Raw genomic sequence first — 20,497 nt, forward strand, 5'->3', positions numbered from 1 at the left:
ATTTTTAAAAATGTCCATACATGTAGTAATTATAATTAATATAGTAGCTCAGATTTCAAAAGAAATAAATTCAAGTTACATACATGATGGTTTTCACCCCATCCCAAAACCCCCTCTCTTCCAACCGCCCCCCTCAAAAAAGTAATTGTATATATCTATATGTGTGTATGTGTATATATATATATATATGTGTGTGTGTGTGTGTGTGTGTGTGTGTGTGTATGTGCATATATATATGGAAAAACCCAACACCCAACCCCAACCAACCAATTTTCCCTTGCAACCGCTGCAACTGTGTCAGCCTGTCCCGCATCGGACTTGTCAGCCACAAACGAGCCTGCAGCTGACGTGGACATTACCCCTCCATAAATCTTCATCCGCGAAGCCAAGCCAAAGAAAGAAGAAAAAAAAATATATATATATATATTTATATAAACTCTATATATAAAAACTACAAAGAAAGAAAGAGAAAGTTTTTCAATTGCAGAGAGAGATGTTGTCCAGCACATATCTCCTGGTTCTTCATAAACACTCAGAGGAGAATCTCACAGGTCTAGAGGCAAAGGAAGGACATCATTACAAATTTAGTCCAATTATTTGGACGTAAGGACATCAAATCTGCAAAAATTTGCAAATACCTGTTCCTCAAATTGTATGTAATTTTTTTTTTCAAAGGGATACAACTTTGAATTTCTGCATCCCACCTTGGCATACCCAAAAACATATCAGGCTTCCAAGTAACTGCATGCATTTCCTTGCTACTGCTAATGCTAATTTAACAAATTCCAATTGATAAATTGACAATTTTACTTTAGGTCTTGTACCTTCAATATTTCCTAATAAATATAAAACAAGACATTGCAGAAAGAATTCCTGCAACTTGTTCCAAAAAATTCTGTAAATCTGCCCAAAAGGTTCTTACATTAGGACAAGACCAAGTTGAATGTATGAAAGATCCTACATCTTCACCACATCTAAAACATTGATCTGATAAATCTGATTTCAGTCTATTCAATTTCTGTGGTGTAAGATGTAGCTCATGTAAAAAAATTTATATTGGACTAGTCTATATCTTACATTAATAGTATTAGTCATACAATCCCTACATAAATCTTTCCATATTTGCTTCATTTTGGAAAGAATAATCAAAGCAAGACAAATGTGGTAAATGGGAAGGCAATGAAAAATGCAGTGGAGCAGAAAGATCTAGGAATAACGGTGCATTGTTCCCTGAAGGTAGGAGCGCATGTGGATAGGGTGGTGAAGAAGGCCTTTAGTATGCTTGCCTATATAAATCAGTGCATAGAATATAGGAGTTGGGAAGTAATGATGAAACTGTACAAGGCATTGGTGAGGCCAAATTTAGAGTACTGTGTGCAGTTCTGGTCACCGATTTATAGGAAGGATATTAACAAGATAGAGAAAGTGCAGAGAAGATTTACAAAGATGTTGCCTGGGTTTCAGCATCTGGAATACAAGGAGAGATTGAGCAAATTAGGTCTTTATTCCTTGGAACGTAGAAGGCTGAAAGGGGATTTGATAGAGGTGTTTAATATAATGAGAGGGATAGATAGAGTTGATGTGGAAAGGCTTTTCCCATTGAGAGTAGGAGAGATGGATACAAGAGGTCATGGGTTGAGAGTTGACAGGCAAAGGTTTAGGAGTAACATGAGGGGGAACTTCTTTACTCAGAGAGTAGTTACTGTGTGGAATCAGGTTCCGGGAAAGGTGATGGAGGCAGGGTCAATTTTGTCATTTAGGAAATAGTTGGATAAGTATATGGATGGGAGGGAGATGGAGTGATATGGGCAGAGTGCTGGTAAGTGGGATTAGAGGAGGGTACTTGGATCAGTGCAGACTTGAAGGGCCAAATTGGCCTGGTTTCATGCTATAATTGTTATATGATTATTATAATATTTAAATCTATTTCCCATCTCTTTCTAGATCTATGCAGTCCTTGTTTAGGAGTTCCTGATTGTAATAATGAATATATCATAGAATTAATTTTTTTAACAATCCCTCTCCTAATAAGTTCTGCTTCAGTATAACTAGATTTAAAAAAAAGCATAGTTGGTCCAAGCTTATCCCTTAAATATGCTCTTAATTAAAAATAACAAAAATAAGTATTATGCGGTATATCATATTTTTTCCTCAGATGTTTCGATGACATTAATTGACCCCTTTCATAAAATTCTTCAACATTTACCCTCCCCTTATGAAACCAGATATTCAAAAACTAATTATCCCTTGAACAAGCTATAAGGGGATTTCAGATCAATGGCATTTCAGGCGATATAGACCCTCTTACATAAATATTATCATTTATTTTATTCCAAATATTAAGCAAATGTTTCACCAATGGTGTCTCCCTGTCAGCACCCATCAATTTTGATACCCACATATATAAATTCTTCTGCCTTCCTCTCTTCTGTTTTATTGAGTTCTATACTTACCCATGCCAATTTTTTTTTACTTTCAAAAAAAAGAAGCAACAAATCTAATTTGCATCACTAAAATTAGGAAGCTGTAGACCTCCCAGTTCATATTTCCATGTCAACTTTTCTATAGAAACTCTTGACATTTTACCTTTTCAAAGAAATTTCTTTACATGTTTATTTAATCGTTGAAAACATTTTCGCGGTTTAAAAATAAATAATATTTGGATAAGATATTATATTCTCAGAAATATATTCATCTTTATACAATTAACCCTTCCAACTAAAGTTCTAGGTAAATTAATCAATTTTTTCAGATCTTCCTCAACCTTTTAAATAATGATAAATAATTCAATTTATATAAATTCTTCAAATTACTGTCCGTACATATACCTAAACATTTAATACCCTCTTTTGTGCAATAAACTGAGTGTGCCTTTGACTTTGAGTTTAATCACCTTCCATTAATGGCATAATTTCATTTTTATCCTAATTTACTTTATAATCCAAAACTTTTCCATATTCTTCCAATTGAACATATAATCTTCGTAAAGATGTCTCAGGGTCAGTCAAATATATTAGAACATCATCTGGGTGGATTGGGAGCTGGTGATAGGCCGACTTGAGGTCAATGGTGGAGAAGACCTGGTACTGGGCAATCTTGTTCACCATGTTGGCTATGCGGGGGAGGGGGTGGGCATTCAAGAGGATGAACTGGTTGATGGTCTGCCTGTAGTCTATGACCATCCTGTGCTTCTCTCTGCTCTTTACCACCACTACTTGTGCTCTCCAAGGGCTGATGCTGGGTTCTATGATAACCTCGACCAGGAGCTGCTTAACCTCAGCCTTGGTAAAGACTCTGTTCTTGGGGCTGAATCACCTGCTTTTAGTTGCCACAGGCTTACAGCCGCAAGTGAGGTTTTCCAACGGGGGCTGGGTGGACCTGGATGGTGGACAGACTGCAGGTCCTGAGCAGTGGGTGGTGTTCAGGAAGATAGGTGGGTGGTTTAGCAACGGTTGGTTATAACAGACCATGAGGGAGGGATTGGGGTTGTCATATTCCATCAGTGCACTTTTAAGTTGGCACTGAAAAGTCCAGCCCCAGTATGACCGGTGCACAGAGTTGTGGCGTAACTAACAATTTAAAATTCTTTTACTTGGTGCCACACATGGTTAGCGTTACTGTGCAGTTACCTTAGAATTTGGTCGAGTGGGACTTGGACGCCAATGAGATTTTACACTGGATTAGGGTCACTGTGAGGGAGCAGCTCTGTCCAGTGCCCAAGTGCATAAAGTGTTTGGTGAATGCCATGTCGAACAAGCAGTTTGTAATGCGGCCATTTACCTCAATATCCATGGTGGACCTTGATAATTGATATGGGCTGCTCTGGTCCAGAATAATAGACACCATTGCCAGCTCATTGTCTGACTCACTGCTGCTGTATGTATGCGTTGGTGACCTCCAATATGTCTGCCCTGAAGATGGCTACCCCCATGATTAGCACGCGCTCACCGCCGGAAGTGACACCAACTGAGGCTGTCGTCCCCAGGTTCCTACCGCTCTGTTCTTTGCAACCAGAAGCGGGGTCGGAAATGGTGTGGTTCAAGATGGCAATGGCTGCTGCCTGCACACGATGCTACAAGGGGAGGGTCTGGGCCTACAAACTTTTGCGTAGTATCCTTTTCTTTCGCAGCCTGGGCAATTCTTTTGCAGGTGTTTTGTCTGGCCGCACTAATAGCAGTTTGTGTGCTCAGCTGCTTTTTGGGACTCCACGTCCAAAGGTGGTGGCGCCCATGGTTCCCACATGGCAGCCGCGTTGTTAGAGGAGAAAGCATCCACGTTCTGTTGGGCTGTCTCTAGTGATTTGGTGAGATTGACTTCATCCTGCAGGGTTCGATCACCCTTCTCTAGGAACCTGATATGGTCAGACCTGAATCCAGTTATACATGCATCCTTGATTAGCTCCTCCTGGTAAACGGCTGCTGTAATATCGGTGCAGCCACAAGCTTGCCCCAGCTCCGACAAGGCCCGAATATATTCATCAATGGACTCACCAGGCTGCCAGGAGGTGTCTGGCATAGATTAAATTATTTGGGGCCCAGTACTGCTTTTACAGGAACTCCATAGCAATTGAGTAAGTGTCCCAGTACCTGATCATCTGGAAAATGCAGTTGCAAACAGTAGGTCTCTCTTATCAACTTCTTCCCAAATATCATATGGCCTCATAAAGGCATTCAGGCAGTGCAGCCACTGGTTGAATTTTACAAAGACCTCTGGATCCTTAGAGTCAGTGTCCATAGCACAAAATTATAGTGTTTAAATTGTGGTGCTATCAATTAGACCCAACAGACCAGAAATTGAAATGAATAGGCTTTAATTGCTATAAACTTGCAGCCATATCTTATCTGCCTTTGGCCTGATTCCAAGGCAGTACTGAGGGAGGGAATGGGTGGTACTTCCTTTATTAGGAATCCTGAGGGAGAGGAGTTACATTATCAGGGGGTGGGCCAACCAGTACAATGTATGTGTTACAATGTTCCACCACAATAGATCTATATTATTAAGGGTTTTTAAGAATTACTGTAATTATTGCCATTGAAGGTAAGATCATTAATATTAGATGAATTGGAGTGGGTATGGAGGAGGGATGTCATGGTCAGAGGTAAAAAATTATCAGACTACCATCTCCCACACCAGCACTGATCTAATCACTTCAGGAAATCTCCCTTCAACTGCCTCTGATCAGCCTCACACTGCTCAGTTCCACATCCTACCCAAGATCCACCAACTCAACTGACCCCTTAAAACCAGTGCCTCTGCTTGCTGCTGTCCTCAGAACTAGTATAATCATACCTCTTCTCCATTTTATCTCCCTTGGTAGTCCCTTTCCACCTACATCCAGGACACCTCATACACTTGGATGACAACCTTCAGTTCTCTGGGCTGGACTGACTCACTTTTACCATGATTGTTTCGTCCCTATACATTCCCACGCTCTATAAAGAAGCCATTAAGACTTTCTGCTTTATCTTGGGTGTCAACATCTCCAAAGATCTATCCTGGAGCCTCCATGTTGATATAATCACAAAGAAGGCTTGCCAGCAGCTATAATTTGTGAGGTGACCGAGAAGATTCGCTATGTCACTGAAAACTCTCAAAAACTTCTACAGTATACCATAGAGAGCATTCTGACTGGTTGCACAACTGCCTGGAGGTGCCAGCTCTCAGGACAGGAATAAACTCCAGAGGGTTGTTAACTTGGCCTGTGATACCACAGGCAGCAAACTTCACTCCATCAAGGACATCTACATGAGGCGGTGTCTTAAAAAAGTAGCCTCTATCCTATGTGACAGAGTATATAGAAATGTTTTTGGGAGATAAATTGGGAAAGGTTTGTTAGAGTAGGTTACATGCAAACACTTTAAAACAGATATTATTTGAAATACTGGAGCTCTGCTAATGCTAGACATACTGGTTTCACAACTATTGCAAGAGCTCTTCAAAGCTCTTCAAGAGACTTCACTAATGGACTGTTGTTTACAAAAGGCAACAAATGAAAGATCTTGTTGGAGCCGCAGATTGTCTGGAAGATAACTTGCTGTTCTAAGAGGGTCGTGTGGTTTTGCAAGCAGAGAGAATCAAACAGGCTTTCTCTCAGAGAGAGAGAGAGAGAGAGAGAGAGAGAGAGAGAGAGAGATCACTTGTACAGTGTCACAGCCAGTAACAGCAGCTGGGACTGGAACAGGACAAGCTCGCAAGCTTGTGGAAAGTCTTTGGAAGACAGCCTGGTCAAAGCCCTTGGGGCTTAAATGCTTCCTTAATGTTTATTCTGAAGAAGAAAAGACATGATCTCTGATAAGACCAATTGCACTTACCCATCAAAGGACTGTTGAGAAACCCAAAGGCATATCCTGGGAGTCTAAAGAAACATATTTTTGTTTAAAAGATTGTGATAAACTGCTATAATATAATTATCTGGTCAAGCATGCTAATTGGCCAATTGTACCTGTGGCCCATTCCCACAGGGTCCTGTATAAAGGTGGCTGTTCCATAGCCCCCTGCAACTCAGTGCAGAACAGCCGAATGCTATGTTCTCAAGTGAATTAAAGCCTGTTGGTTTCTCCTGAGTGATTGATGGTGCTTCAATTTAATCCATTTGAAGTTTTCTACAATGGACCAGATCCTCAAACTAGAAAAGCTGGAAATTGACACTCAATCACCTAAGGCATCTACCAGCTTCAAACTCTGGCTTCACAGTTTTGAGGCATTCCTGCAGGCTTCCTCTACTATTGTGCAGTCAGAAACTGAAAAACTGCAAGTAATCTTGGTGTGCTTCATGATCAGGGACACCATAACGTACCAAGACGCCATGGACACCTTAAAAGGGCAATATCTGCATAAGATCAACGTTGTCTATGCTAGACACCTTCTAGTGACCAGAAAGCAATAACTCGGTGAGTCAAACGCCGAATATCTCCAGGCCTTGCAAGCACTCGGCAGGGCCTGTGAATGCAAAGCTTGTCCACCGTGGAGTAGACAGAGAACCTGTTCTAAAGTTCCTCAACATGGTTATCCAACTGCATGAAAACCAAAAAGGTCGGTTCAGATACAGCAATGAGCTCTTTGAACCCATCTCCATTAACAATGGCGTGAAGCAAGGCTGCGTTCTCGCACCAACCCTCTTTTCAATCTTCTTCAGCATGATGCTGAAACAAGCCATGAAAGACCTCAACAATGAAGACGCTGTTTACATCCGGTACCGCATGGATGGCAGTCTCTTCAATCTGAGGCGCCTGCAAGCTCACACCAAGACACAAGAGCAACTTGTCCGTGAACTACTCTTTGCAGATGATGCCGCTTTAGTTGCCCATTCAGAGCCAGCTCTTCAGCGCTTGATGTCCTGTTTTGCGGAAACTTCCAAAATGTTTGGCCTGGAAGTCAGCCTGAAGAAAACTGAGGTCCTCCATCAGCCAGCTCCCCAACATGACTACCAGCCCCCCCACATCTCCATTGGGCACACAAAACTCAAAACGGTCAACCAGTTTACCTATCTCGGCTGCACCATTTCATCGGATGCAAGGATCGACAACAAGATAGACAACAGACTCGCCAAGGCAAATAGCGCCTTTGGAAGACTACACAAAAGAGTCTGGAAAAACAACCAACTGAAAAACCTCACAAAGATTAGCGTAAACAGAGCCATTGTCATACCCTCACTCCTGTTCGGCTCCGAATCATGGGTCCTCTACCGGCATCACCTACAGCTCCTAGAACGTTTCCACCAGCGTTGTCTCCGCTCCATCCTCAATATTAATTGGAGCGACTTCATCTCCAACATCGAAGTACTTGAGATGGCAGAGGCCGACAGCATCGAATCCACGCTGCTGAAGATCAAACTGCGCTGGGTAGGTCACGTCTCCAGAATGGAGGACCATCACCTTCCCAAGATCGTGTTATATGGCGAGCTCTCCACTGGCCACCGAGACAGAAGTGCACCAAAGAAGAGGTACAAGGACTGCCTAAAGAAATCTCTTGGTGCCTGCCACATTGACCACCGCCAGTGGGCTGATATCGCCTCAAACCGTGCATCTTGGCATCTCACAGTTCGGTGGGCAGCAACCTCCTTTGAAGAAGACTGCAGAGCCCACCTCACTGACAAAAGACAAAGGAGGAAAAACCCACACCCAACCCCAACCAACTAATTTTCCCTTGCAACCGCTGAAACCGTGTCTGTCTGTCCCACATTGGACTTGTCAGCCACAAACGAGCCTGCAGCTGACTTGGACATTACCCCTCCATAAATCTTTGTCTGCGAAGCCAAGCCAAAGAATACGACAGAAACTTGTGTAGCAAGGGGAACTCAGTCTGTGGAGAGCAATTGAACTAGCAGGTAGGCTGGAGGTGGCTCTCCAGAATATGGAGGCCTACTCTATCGACAACGCGGTCACCTAGTGATCACACCGGTCACAGCCATCCTGGGATATGCCACCACCCCTCTGCTCCACTAATGATTAGACTACAGCAGCAGTTTCCCACAAAACCCTCCCAATGCTCTCAACTGGCTCTGGTAACAACCCAACCATAGCTGTGGTGTTCTGGGAACCCCCCCAAAGTGCTACTTCTGTGGCCTGTGCAAGCATCAGAGGAAACGCTGCCCAGTAAAGGATTCATTATGCTCCAGCTGTGGAAAGATGGGCTCTACACCAAAGCGTGGAAGTCCAAACCCATTCCTAGCACCGCCGCATGCAGATTGTGGGGGCTGTCTTCTGCAACACCACCTTCATCTGGAGTCTGCAGCACCATGTGCGATCCAGGGAGCTACCATCTTGGACACTACCTTAAGGACCCAGCTGCACTGCGTGCGGATCACGGAGGCTGCCATCTTGTGGATCCGGCAACACCGCATGCAGGCACTGGGGGCACCATCTTGGTTGCCGCCACCTTCTACTGCAAAAATATACAGCGACTCGACCCTAGCCTCTATCACCCTCATCCATGACAGTCCGCACCAACTTATCAGGTCGATGATGGACATCAAGGTAGACAAGCCTATTGGTTTCTCCACAGTGGTCTCCTGAGTGATTGATGGTGCATCAAGGATTATTAACAGGATTGCATATTAAAGTGGGGTTTGGGAGGGGATGGATGACAAGATGGAATTATTTTTGAGGAGGAATTATTTTGTCAGTCCAGAGATCCAAGTGCTCATTGTTGACATACAGACTAAAAAAAAAGTCTTGAAACCTATAACCAAGGAACATATAAATTTAGCATTTTAGTTGTGATACATTCATCATGGATTTTTCAGCCAAAATGTTTAAAATTGTGCTTGCAATTAGAAGTATTGGGATAATAGTTGATAGCTGAGTAGTTTTACTACTTTTTATTTGGATTTCCTCCAGCATAATTGTACTGACAATAACCACCAGTAGTGCGAGTATAAGACAGCTTTAACAAACTAATATGTACACTAAGAGGTCTTGTCTCTCTGCAAGACGTACCTGGAAGGCTGGACTGTAGCTCTGGACTACTTTATATACAAGGTCACCGGGATGACCCCTGGTGACCTAGTGGTGTAATTACATATCACCACAGCTACGGTCTGGAACTTCATAAAATGGATGGATGAAAGATTGAAATCTCTGTATGCCTGATGACAGTTATGGATGAACAGTTTAAATTATTGATGTTATATTGTTACCCTTATCTCAAAAATATTTTTTTTCATTTTGGTGCACACAAAATTATTTTAAGCGATTTTAAATAAATCCTATCATGTAACCTGATGTAAATGCAAAGCACAAAAGTGCTGAAGAAATTCAGCAGGTTACATAGCATCCATCAGAAATAAAAATGTTTTGGGCCTGAGCCCTTCATCAGGAGTGTGGAAAAACAGGTAATACCTGAGTTAAAAAGTGAAGCGTGAAGGAGGAGGGGGGGGGGGCGGGGAGGGCATAGGCTATCAGGCAATAGGTGTAATCAGGTGGGAGGATAGAAGAGAAAGAAACCGAGAAGTGATGAGGGAGAGGACAGAGAGCAAAGAAAGGTAGCTCTCTGATAGGAGAAGGAAGGGAAAGGGATGCAAAGCTGGAGAAAAGGAGACAGATGAGTAGGGAGAGAGACCAGGGGATGGAGTTACTGGAAATTGGAGATGTCGATATTGATGTTAAAACAAGAAAGTCTGAAGACACTGGGGTTAAGGTGCAATAGATAAAAGTGCTGGAGAAACTTAGCAGGTCATGCTTGATGCTATCTGCTTGGAAATTGATGAGATGGAATCCAAGGTATTGTTCCTCCAATTTGCGGGTGGCCTTAATTTGGCAGTACTTGAGGCCATGCACAGACATGTCAGTAGCCCCTTTAAAATTGCAGCACCTGGGTAGCCCTCCTGGGACTCAGGTGTGATTACTGGGTTAAAGGTGCTCGAAGCACCTTTTAAATTACAGAGGATCAATCCATTAAATTGCCAACCCAATATTGTGCATGCACTCACACAATTAAGATTTGGAAACGTGATACTTTCACATCCTTTAGAGTAGTGAATGTTTGGAATTCTCTAACCAGGTAAGTGGTTGAGGCTGCTTCATTAAACATATTTAAAATTTGGTTAGAGAAATTTTTACATGATAGAGGAATTAGGGGATATGGGGAGAAGGCAGGTAGGTGGAGTTAGGTCATAAATTAGATCAGCCATAATCTTAATGAATGGCGGAGTAGGCTCGATGGGTCATTTTTGGCCTACTCCTGTTCCTACTTCCTATGTTCCTATGTTCCTATCATGACATGGGCGTCTTGATGTCCAGCAGAGGGCAAGCTTATACCCAACACTCTTCCACCCCATGTAGTAAATGCTGACTGGGCCCATTCAAACTAACAAGATTACATCAGGCTCAGGACTACAGTGAGAATTAGAATACATCTCATGAGTAATTAGAATTATAAAAGCGAAAGTATTTAATAATAATCAGGGAACATAGTCTTTAAAGCGTTCAGGTGGTCTTCTTTCCCTTTTGGACTGCCTCAACGTGGTTTGCTATGTCAGTCTTTGCTCGGGATCCATAGACAGTAGGGTCGACGGTGACTAGCGGCCACTGACGATCTTCACTACACTCCTGGCTGCGTGTCTCAGTTACTGGACTCCTCACTGGACTGCTCTGCTCCGCGACCGTCTCTGCACCACCCCGCCAATTGGCCTGAGGGGTGGGATGGTCAGGCAGGCCATGGCAGGTCCGGTTCCACCTCCTTCAGTTCATGAGGCAGTTCATGGACCTTTGTGTCAGTCAATTTTCATAATTGTATCACTTCGACAATCTGTCCCCCACTAGAATAGAGAATGAGCAGGAGCTCAATTTATTGTAAGATTACTCCTACCACCCATGTCTGTAATCTTGTACCAGAACTCTCTTGCTCACTTCCATTGTTCTAGGTGAGGTTTGTAATGATGCTGTTTTTTGCAATCTGAGACCCAGATCTGGATGAACTGTGGACAGCTTGGTCTACAGATTGCGCCAAAACATTAGTTTTGCTGACGTGCGTTTTGTGGTAGGATGTGGCTTGTTTCTGTACCCCAATAGGAAATCTGAAATTTTGTATGTCCAGGAGGCATTCAGAAGTTTCATGGTTTTCATTGCTTTTTTGAATTTTTGTACAAAAAGTTCTTCCTCCCCATTAGTATTTGGGTGATAGGGTGCAGACAAAATATGTCTGAATTTTGTTGTCATGCATAAATTTAAAAAAATGTTCTGATGTAAACTGAGACCCAGTATCCATAACTAATTCATGAGGCAATCTATAAGTGGCAAAGATAGCTTGTAGACAGTCAATCGTGGGATCTGCTTTGGTGTTTTTCAGCTGTGAAACTACTGGCTATTTGGAGCATGTGTCAACAGCTATTAGGAAAGTCTTATCAATGAATGATCCAGTGAAGTCTACATGAATCCGATGCCAGGATTTGGATAGCCATTTCCATTGATTAGCTTCAGCTTGCAGAATTTTTGGCTGCATTGACTGACATACTTTGCATTCTCTTATTGTTGTTTCAATGTCTCTGTCTATAGAGGGCCCCAGACATGCATTCGGGCCAGGGCCTTCATTCATACCATTCCCGGATGGTTGTGGTGTAGTTCTGATAACATGGTAATTTGCCATTTGGCTGGAATAATTGTACGGGTATCCCATAGTAAACATCCTTCTTTGACTGATAGTTCATGGCAGCGTGTGTGGTAAGGTTTTAGATCCTCTGGAATGACTTCAGATTCAGGCCACCCATTAAGGGTGAAGTATAGGATCTTGCTTAATGTTGCCTCTTTTCGGGTTTCCTTTGCAATCGTCTGGGCTGTAATGGACAGTTGTTGAAGTTTTTCTTGGTTGACGGCTGCTGCCTCTGCTCTCCATTTAGTAATTTCTTCTCATTGTTCTGTCTCGTGTAGCGGCATGGGTGATAAGGCATTTGTATGGCTGTTGAGTGTTCCTGGTATCATAGTTATATGCTGCTAGTAGCATGGCCCATCTTTGAATTTTGGCTGCAGCTAATACTTGTATATCTTTGTGTGGCCCCAGGATTAAACTAAGAGGCTTGTTGTCTGTGATCAGGGTGAATTTTTTTCCGTAAAGATATCGGTGGAAATTTTTTACACCAAAAATTATTGCCAATCCTTCTTTTTCTAGTTGGGTGTAATCGTGTTCGCTTGTGGTTAATGTTTTCAAAGCATATCTTTGGTTGCTCACCTTTTTCTGTAATTTGGGGTAGTACCGCTCCTAGTCTCACTGGTGAAGCATCCACAGATAGCGTAACTTCTTTACTAGGGTCATAGTGGATCAGCACCTTATCTGTTGACATTAGTATTTCCTTTAGTTGATTGACTGTGTTTTTATTTTCTGTGTTCCAATACCATGTTTGATCTTTCTTGAGTAATTGGTTCAGCGGGCTGCATAGTGTAGACATATTAGGGATATGTTTTCGGAAGTGATTAACAAGTCCTAGGAGGGACTGTAATTCTGATTTGTTAGTTGAGTATGGGGGCTTGCGAATGGCTTCTGTTCCTGCTGGATGCATTCACATCCCTTTGTTGTCAATTATAAACCCAAAGTATGTTACTGAGGGGCACATGAAGTCACATTTGTCCTTTTGCAATCGTATATTAGCCTGTTGTAGACTGCTTTAAACCTTTTCAAGGTTTTATAAGTGCTCACTGTCGTTTCGGCCCATGATGACGATATCATCTAGGTAACGCCCAATTGAGAGTTCATGTAGTAATTTGTCCATTGTTGCTTGAAAAATCGCAGGTGTTGCTGAAATTCCGTATGGCCCATGCGTGTATAGGTGAATAGTCCCAGATGGGAGTTTGTAATGGTATGGATTGTATATGCTAATTGGTTCAAACTGGTCCACCCTCTGATGACACTCTTACCTGGACTCCTCCCCTGGGACCCAGGCCATAAAGGTCGGGCTACCTTTCCCTTCCCTGTACTTCCCTAGTCTGCATCCGGGCCAGCTCAAGTCTTGTGCAATAAAGCCTATCGTACCCCTCAAGTCTTTGTCATTGCAATTAATGGGGCTACTGATAGTGCCCAACAGTAATGATTGTCACATATTCTCTTGATTCTATTTGTTGATATGCTTCTGACAAATCTAATTTTGCGAATTTTTGCCCTTCATTTAGTGCTTGGAACAATTCTGCCTTGGGCATTGGATGTTCGGGTATTTTGAGTGATGGATTGATGGTGATTTTGTAATCACCACAAATGCTAATCTCACCGTTTGCTTTTCATACGGGTACAATGGGTGTTGCCCAATCGCTGCATAGTATTGGTTCTAATATCCCTTCATGTTTTAGCCTGTTTCATTTAGCCTCAATTTTTCCTTTCATAGCAAATGGGACTGTTCTGGCTTTGAAGAATTTTTGTTCTGCATTACCTTTTAATTGCAGTTTAGCTTGAACACCTTTGATTTTCCTCAATTCTTGTTGGAAAACCACTGCATAGTTATTAAGGATTTGGTCGAGTTCTGGCTGGGAGGTGTCTGTGTGGTTTACATTTAGTATTGAACCGATTTCCAGCCAGTCTAGGAGAATGTGTTGTAGCCAGTTTCTTCCTAAGTGTGCTGGTCCCTGGGTATCTACGATGTAGAGAGAGAGTATTTTTGGTTGCTGTTGTTTGTATTGTACTTGGACCGTACTTTTTCCAAACACTTTGATTCTGTCTCCTGTAACGGATCTTAGAGTTATTTCAGTTGTTTTTACTGGGAGGAGTGGTAGCAAGCTTTCCTTTACATGTAACGACATTAGGGGCACCTCTGCCCCTGTGTCTAACTCCATCTTCAAGGGGTGTATGTTTTATTTTGTAGCTGTACAAAGATTGCTGTGTTTCCTCCATTTATTCCTCAGGTGTGTAATATTTCAGGAGCTTGAAAGTCAGCCATTGGGCTGTTATCTTCATCGTTGCTAGGTGGCCTCTCTCTCTCTGTAATTGTTTTGACTGTAGCTGCCTGTTTATTTGCAGGCCACCTGCACTTTAAAAGCAGGCATTTAGCTTTGATAAGTCCCTCTGTTTTGCAATGCTTGCATTAAGAATTTTTGAAGAAACAGTTTTCTAGTTGGTGGTTGTATTTCCCACAATGAAAGCATTGTTGGCGGGAAGACCTCCTGACCAGTAGGTCTGGTTGACTCACATCCAAGTTTTCATCTTCCATTTCAGAGCTGCAGGCAGTTCTGTATGCAATCTGTAGCGTAACCATTCCTAATAATTTTTGTCTTGTTTGGCGATTTGCCAGCCCCATCACTAATCTGTCTTGTAGTGCCTGATTTAGAAACTACTCAAAATGACAGTGCTCTGCCAGTATGCGCAATGATGCCATGTATTCACTTACTGTTTGTCCTGGTCCTTGTCTCCTTTCATAGAATTGTTGCTTTTCTACCATAACTGGTGGTTTGGGGCTTAAATGGTTTCGTTAGAGCTGTAAATAGTTCATTGAATGTGTTTGTCCCTGGATCTTCTGGGGCCAGCAAGGTCTTAAGGAGGTCAAATGTTTTGCTACCCATTCTACTGAGGAAGAGGGCAAGTTGGCTGTTTACTGGACCTTCCACAATATTGTGGGCTATGCAGTAGTAGTTAAACCATTCTACGTAGTGATATAACTTTCTTCTACTTCGTTGAATTCCCCAAACTTTCCCTCCGCCATTTCTTGTAGTGGGAATTTGTTGGGGTTGTTAAGTAGTTGTTTTATATCTTTCCTTTGTTGTTTTCCTTCTCAGAGTTGGTGCATGGAGTATGTGTAGGGTTTGTTTCATTTCTCGTTGACACCTGGTTGTATTCTGATGGGGTTGCTCCTGTTGGACCCTTTCTAACTGCTGTGTAACAGGGGCACTAACTGGGTAAATTACCAGAACCTGGTCATCAGTACAAAGCGCTCTTGGTACTGCTATATATGGCACAGGTGTGGCCCATCCCCTGCATTTTCACTCTGGCAGTTTCTAGAGCAGTTTTCCAATTCATAAGGGGGTCCAAAATGGATAGGGTCAGAAAGAGTCACCAGACAATGGAGGTAAGGGCATATCGATGTGGCTCTCATCCTGAGGACCTCCTTCATGTGTGGCTGCAACAGGCAGTGTGTGGAACCAAAGTATGAGGGCAAGCAGTGCCACTATGTGCTGAAGTTCTACCTGTTCAAGGTATTTTGTGTGAAAATCTAGAACTGGCTATCATTGTTCGTAAATATATTGTTTTCCTATTGGGGAGAGTCTTTGTAAATGTTTTTCTCAAAACATGGTGTGAGCATAATCTTTGGAATATTTTTGAGAGCTGAGGTAGATGTATTTTTGATAAGCAATGGGGAGAAAGTTTACTACAAGTAGATGTGCTTGCAATAACTGTCAGATGACTTTGATCTTATTAAATACTGGAAAAGGCTCGAAGCCTCGATTGGTTCACACCTACTCAGAATGTATGTTTGAATGTACAAACTAGTGGTGTAGTAAAATACCCTGAAATTGTATTCCTTTATTGAATGAGATCTCAATGAATTTTTAAGTATGAACGCATAATTACTTCTTAGAAAATTTGCTGGGCTTAAAAGAACTAATTTTGTATACATAGATTATTTTCCTCAGATAAATTTGCCAAAATGTAATGGCGTATAAATTTGTTTGAACCATTTTTCCAAAATAACAATGGCAATTATTATAGTAATACCAAAGAAAGACAGAGATCTATTGAAACCAGCTTCATATAGACCAATTTTGTAATTAAATCTATCGAAGTTAATATGCATGGATCAAACAGGATTTGTTAAAAATAGAAAATCTGCAAATAATGTGGAAAAGTTGATTCATTCAATGCAGTTAGTTCAAAAAAGAGGTGATTTAAGTGTTGCAATGGCTTAGATGCAGAAAAATCATTTGATAGATTAGAATGGGACTTTTTAAAGTCAAAGAAATTTGGGTGAGGATCAATATTTATTGATTAGAATAATATATAAGAACTCTACTGGGAAAGTAGTGACTAATGGTCAAATTTCAACAACTTTTTGATTGACTAGATCAAGTAGACAAGGTTGTCCACTGTCAGCTGCTTTTTTTTAGCAATTGAACACTTTGCTGAATTAATAAGAGAAGATTCAAAAATAAAGGGTATTAAAGTGAGGGTGATGTTCTGCTTGTTCAAGAAGGATCTCACTGGGAGGGCTCCTCTCACCACCTGCTAGGGCAGGTCCTGGTGCTTGTTTGTGAGCCCTGCCAATAAAGCATTCCACCAGACAACTTGGATGGTCTGCTGAGGGATCCATCGCACCAGATCCATTGATTCCTTATCTTTCAATTTCACAGGGTGTTCCGTGTTGACTACTGCCTGAATGTCTTGTGCTCGAAGGTGATGTTCTGGGAAAACTTTTCCACAAAGGATAAGTAATGCGGCCCATCCCTTGCAATACCTTGAACAGGTGGAACTTCAGCACATAGTGGCACTGCTTGCCCTCATACTTTAGTTCCACACACTGCCTGTTGCAGCCACACATGCAGGTAGTCCTTAGGATGAGAGCCACATCGATATGCCCTTACCTCCATTGTCTGGTGATTCTTTCTGACCCTATCCATTTTGGACCCCCTTATGAATTGGAAAACTGCTCTAGAAACTGTCAGAGTGAAGGTGCAGGGGATGGGCCACACCTGTGCCATATATAGCAGTACCAAGAGCGCTTTGTACTGATGACCAGGTTCTTCCCCATTATCGAGAGGAAGTGCCATGCTCACAGACCCAATTTTTGGTGGATCTTTGTGATCTGTCCAACCAATTCTTGTTGCATGGCTCAGCCCTTCCAAACCAGATCCCACGGATTTGACTATGAAGGGGATGGAGGACAAATTTGGTCAGTTACTGAAGAGCATTACCTTGTTCTTCTTCTGGTTTACCCTGTGGCCTGATATAGACTCAAAATACCCACATGCTGGTCAGTCTTCAGATTGATCATATATCCAAACATAAGACGGCAACTTTGTCCATATATAGGGAGGCCTTGACGTGAGTGCCTCCACTGACTAGCAATGTCACTCCTCTTATGCTCTCGTCCTTTCTGATGGATTTGGCAAAGGGCTCCATGCAGCATACAAATAAGACTGGAGACTGGCCAAACTTGATGGGGAAGTTATCTGTTTCCCAGCCATTGATTTGGACTGCACTACAGATGTCTCTGTTGAGCAGTTTAATCCAATTCTGGATTCCTTCCCCAAAACCCATTTTGAAGAGCATATTCATCATATACATGTGCACTATCCAGGCAAAAGCCTTCTCCTGGTCTAAGCTTACCAGTCAGGTATCCACCACCCACCCCCCCCCCCCCACCCCCATTGTCCTGCACATAGGTGATGGTTTCTCTGAGCAGTGTGAGGCTCTCAGATATCTTCTTGCCTGGAACCATTCAGGTCTGGTCTGAGTAGATCACCTGCCCCAGGGCTAACTTGACATGATTGGCACTGGCCTTGGACAGGATTTTGTAATCCACATTTAGCAATGAAATTGATCTCCAATTCTTGATATCTACTTCTCCCCCTTCTGTTTAAAGATGATGGTGATAATCCCCTTCCTTATGGAGTCTGACATGCTTCCTGCCAGAAGCATTACATTGTATACTTCCAGCAGATCTGGGCCCACCCAGTCCCATAGATCTGTGTACAACTCAGCCAGTAGGCCATAGCTTCTGGGTGTCTTATTCAACCCAAAGGAATGGATGGAGTCTGTCAGTTCCCCCAGAGTAATTGGCTAATTCTGGCATTTCCACTTTCTGTCATCTAAGACTTCCATGATAAAGGACAGAAGATTTTTGGAGGCTGCCCTGTTTGTAGCCTTAGTGTCATACAGACTGGCATAAATTATTTATTTATTAAAATTTAGTTGTACAGCACTGTAACAGGCCAATTCAGCCCTACAAGTCCGTGTTGCCTAATTTACACCCCATTAACTTGCACCCCGGTACATTTATGAATGATGGGAGGAAACAAGAGACCCCAGAGAAAACACACACAGACGTAGGGAGAACATACAAACTCCTTACAGACAGGATCTGACAATCCTCAATGTTTGTCTGTGAGGATGTGACTGAGCCATCCTCTTCCTTAAGGTTGTAAATCACAGCGCTCCCTCTGTGAAGCTTTTGGAAGGAAAAGCCTGCTCCATTTTGCGGACTCTAGATCAGAAGATGATCTTGGAAGGCTCCGAGGTGAATAGTAAGGCTTGCTGGCTTTTCCTCCCTCAAATCCACCCCTCTTGACTGCGGATAAAGAACCTCTTGATGTTCTTCATGGCTGCTTCCCACCAGGTCACTGGGGAGTCAAAAAAGGTTTCACGGTTCGCCAACCAGCGAACTCCTCCTTTAGTTCCTCTACATTCTTTGGGGTCAACAACTTCACGTAGGTGACAGGAGGCACGAAGGAGGCAGGGTTAGAAAAGAACACTGGCGTAACTTTGGTGGCTCTGACTGTGACAGCCTTCGACATGAAGACAAACTCTATACAGGACCAGATTAAGTTGGCTGTGCCTGTGCTCCACCTGCAGGGTTGCTGAAGGCGTTGCACAGCTGTGCATCCTTTACCATCTCCAACAGGAGTCTGAAGGAGCTGTCTGGCACTGTCTTGGCACTGCTGGATTGTCTAACCGCAACTAGAAGTTACTGGCCAGAACACCTGGCCTGGTCATTGCCAGCAGTGGTGAGAGCTGCTGGAAAAAGCCCAGCCTCTTGCTTCGCATGGGTGAGGTGTATACGTTGATCAGCCAGAGTCGGATGTCGCGGTACTTCAGGTTCACCATGAAAAAATGTCCCCCAACCACCTCCTTAACCTCTGAGAATGCAATGTTGCCTCCCCGCAGCAAGATGCCCAAATCAGAACCACGACAATCATTCCCTCCCTAACCATTTTGACAACCCATGGGGCCACTATCGCGGCCACCTCCAATAGTTTGGAGGCATGGCAACCCGCACTCCTGAAGGAAAGAGACATTTGCTTTTACTTTATCAAGGTATTGTAAAGCGTTAACACATCGCATTGTGCGTTAACTCTGAGCACATTTAGAAATGCAAATTTAATCTTCATTTTTTGTTCATTGAGTCCACAGTTCACAATTCTTACAGTCCGATCAGTGCCATCAGCCTGAGCCCACTTAACCACCTCTTTGGTGAACTTCAGTACTGATTGCGGGCTCAGGAACAGGAGCGGAGTCTCCTCGGGAAATGTTAGTGGTGTCACTGGGGAGAGATCCAGCTGTTCTCCTGCTCTTTTGTCTCTTGGTTAGAATCACACATATGGAATACTCCCAGTCTCCCAGGGCGAGGGGCCACTGGCCTCGTTTTGCTCATGGCCTCCCGAGACTGGGGATTGCTAAGAGTTGTACCTCTCACCATCAGCATAATTGTAATCTGTTTTCTTTCTTTCCTCTCCATCCTTGAGCCTCTTCTGTCTCTATCCAGCTCTTGTGCCAGCTTCCTTCTCAGATGCCGAGAGTCTGCTGGCCTCTGCTTGTGTCTTGGCCCTTTTCTCCCCCCTGCTTGCAGTGTCCGTTGCTGGTTTCTTTCTTGTGACTTCATGGTTTTTCTTTCTTTTCCCCACCATTTGTCATTTTCTCTCTGCAGCTTCCTCCTCCATTGCCTCTGCCTTCTCAGGAGGGACCTCCAGACTTATGACTGGGGTTTGAGGGTTGGAGGTGGATGTGCTTGGGCTCTCCTCTCTACCCCTGATCTCGGTCTCTATCACAGTCTGTGAAACTCTGTGAGTTTCGGTCACACTTTTTGCAATTAACTGTGCTGCATTGGGTCACCACATGTCCCAGTTTGATGCAATTCCTGCACACTCTGAGTTGTCCAGCATAGTCCAGGCACCCTCCAATGGTGAACACTGAGGGGAGTGTCAACTTAATCTTCACTTGTTATTTGCCGGTTCAGATTCCAAATGTGTCTTTGATGTCCACACAGGTCTTGTCCTCTTGACATAATGCCAAGGAAGGTGAGCACATCTACGACTGGCACATATGGATTGAGCATGTGCACCGATATCACTTGTTCCTTCTGCATTTGAAGGGT

At 43.1% G+C, this 20,497-nt stretch overlaps 1 protein-coding gene across 7 annotated transcripts in view; it reads left to right on the plus strand.

Annotated features, from left to right (window-relative positions):
* The window catches only part of LOC138755510 (coiled-coil domain-containing protein 178), a 369,060-nt gene that overhangs the window by 108,801 nt on the left and 239,762 nt on the right, over positions 1–20,497 (plus strand). The window lies entirely within an intron of this gene.

Source organism: Narcine bancroftii, chromosome 2 (genome assembly GCF_036971445.1).
Source record: "Narcine bancroftii isolate sNarBan1 chromosome 2, sNarBan1.hap1, whole genome shotgun sequence".
Lineage (NCBI taxonomy): Eukaryota > Metazoa > Chordata > Chondrichthyes > Torpediniformes > Narcinidae > Narcine > Narcine bancroftii.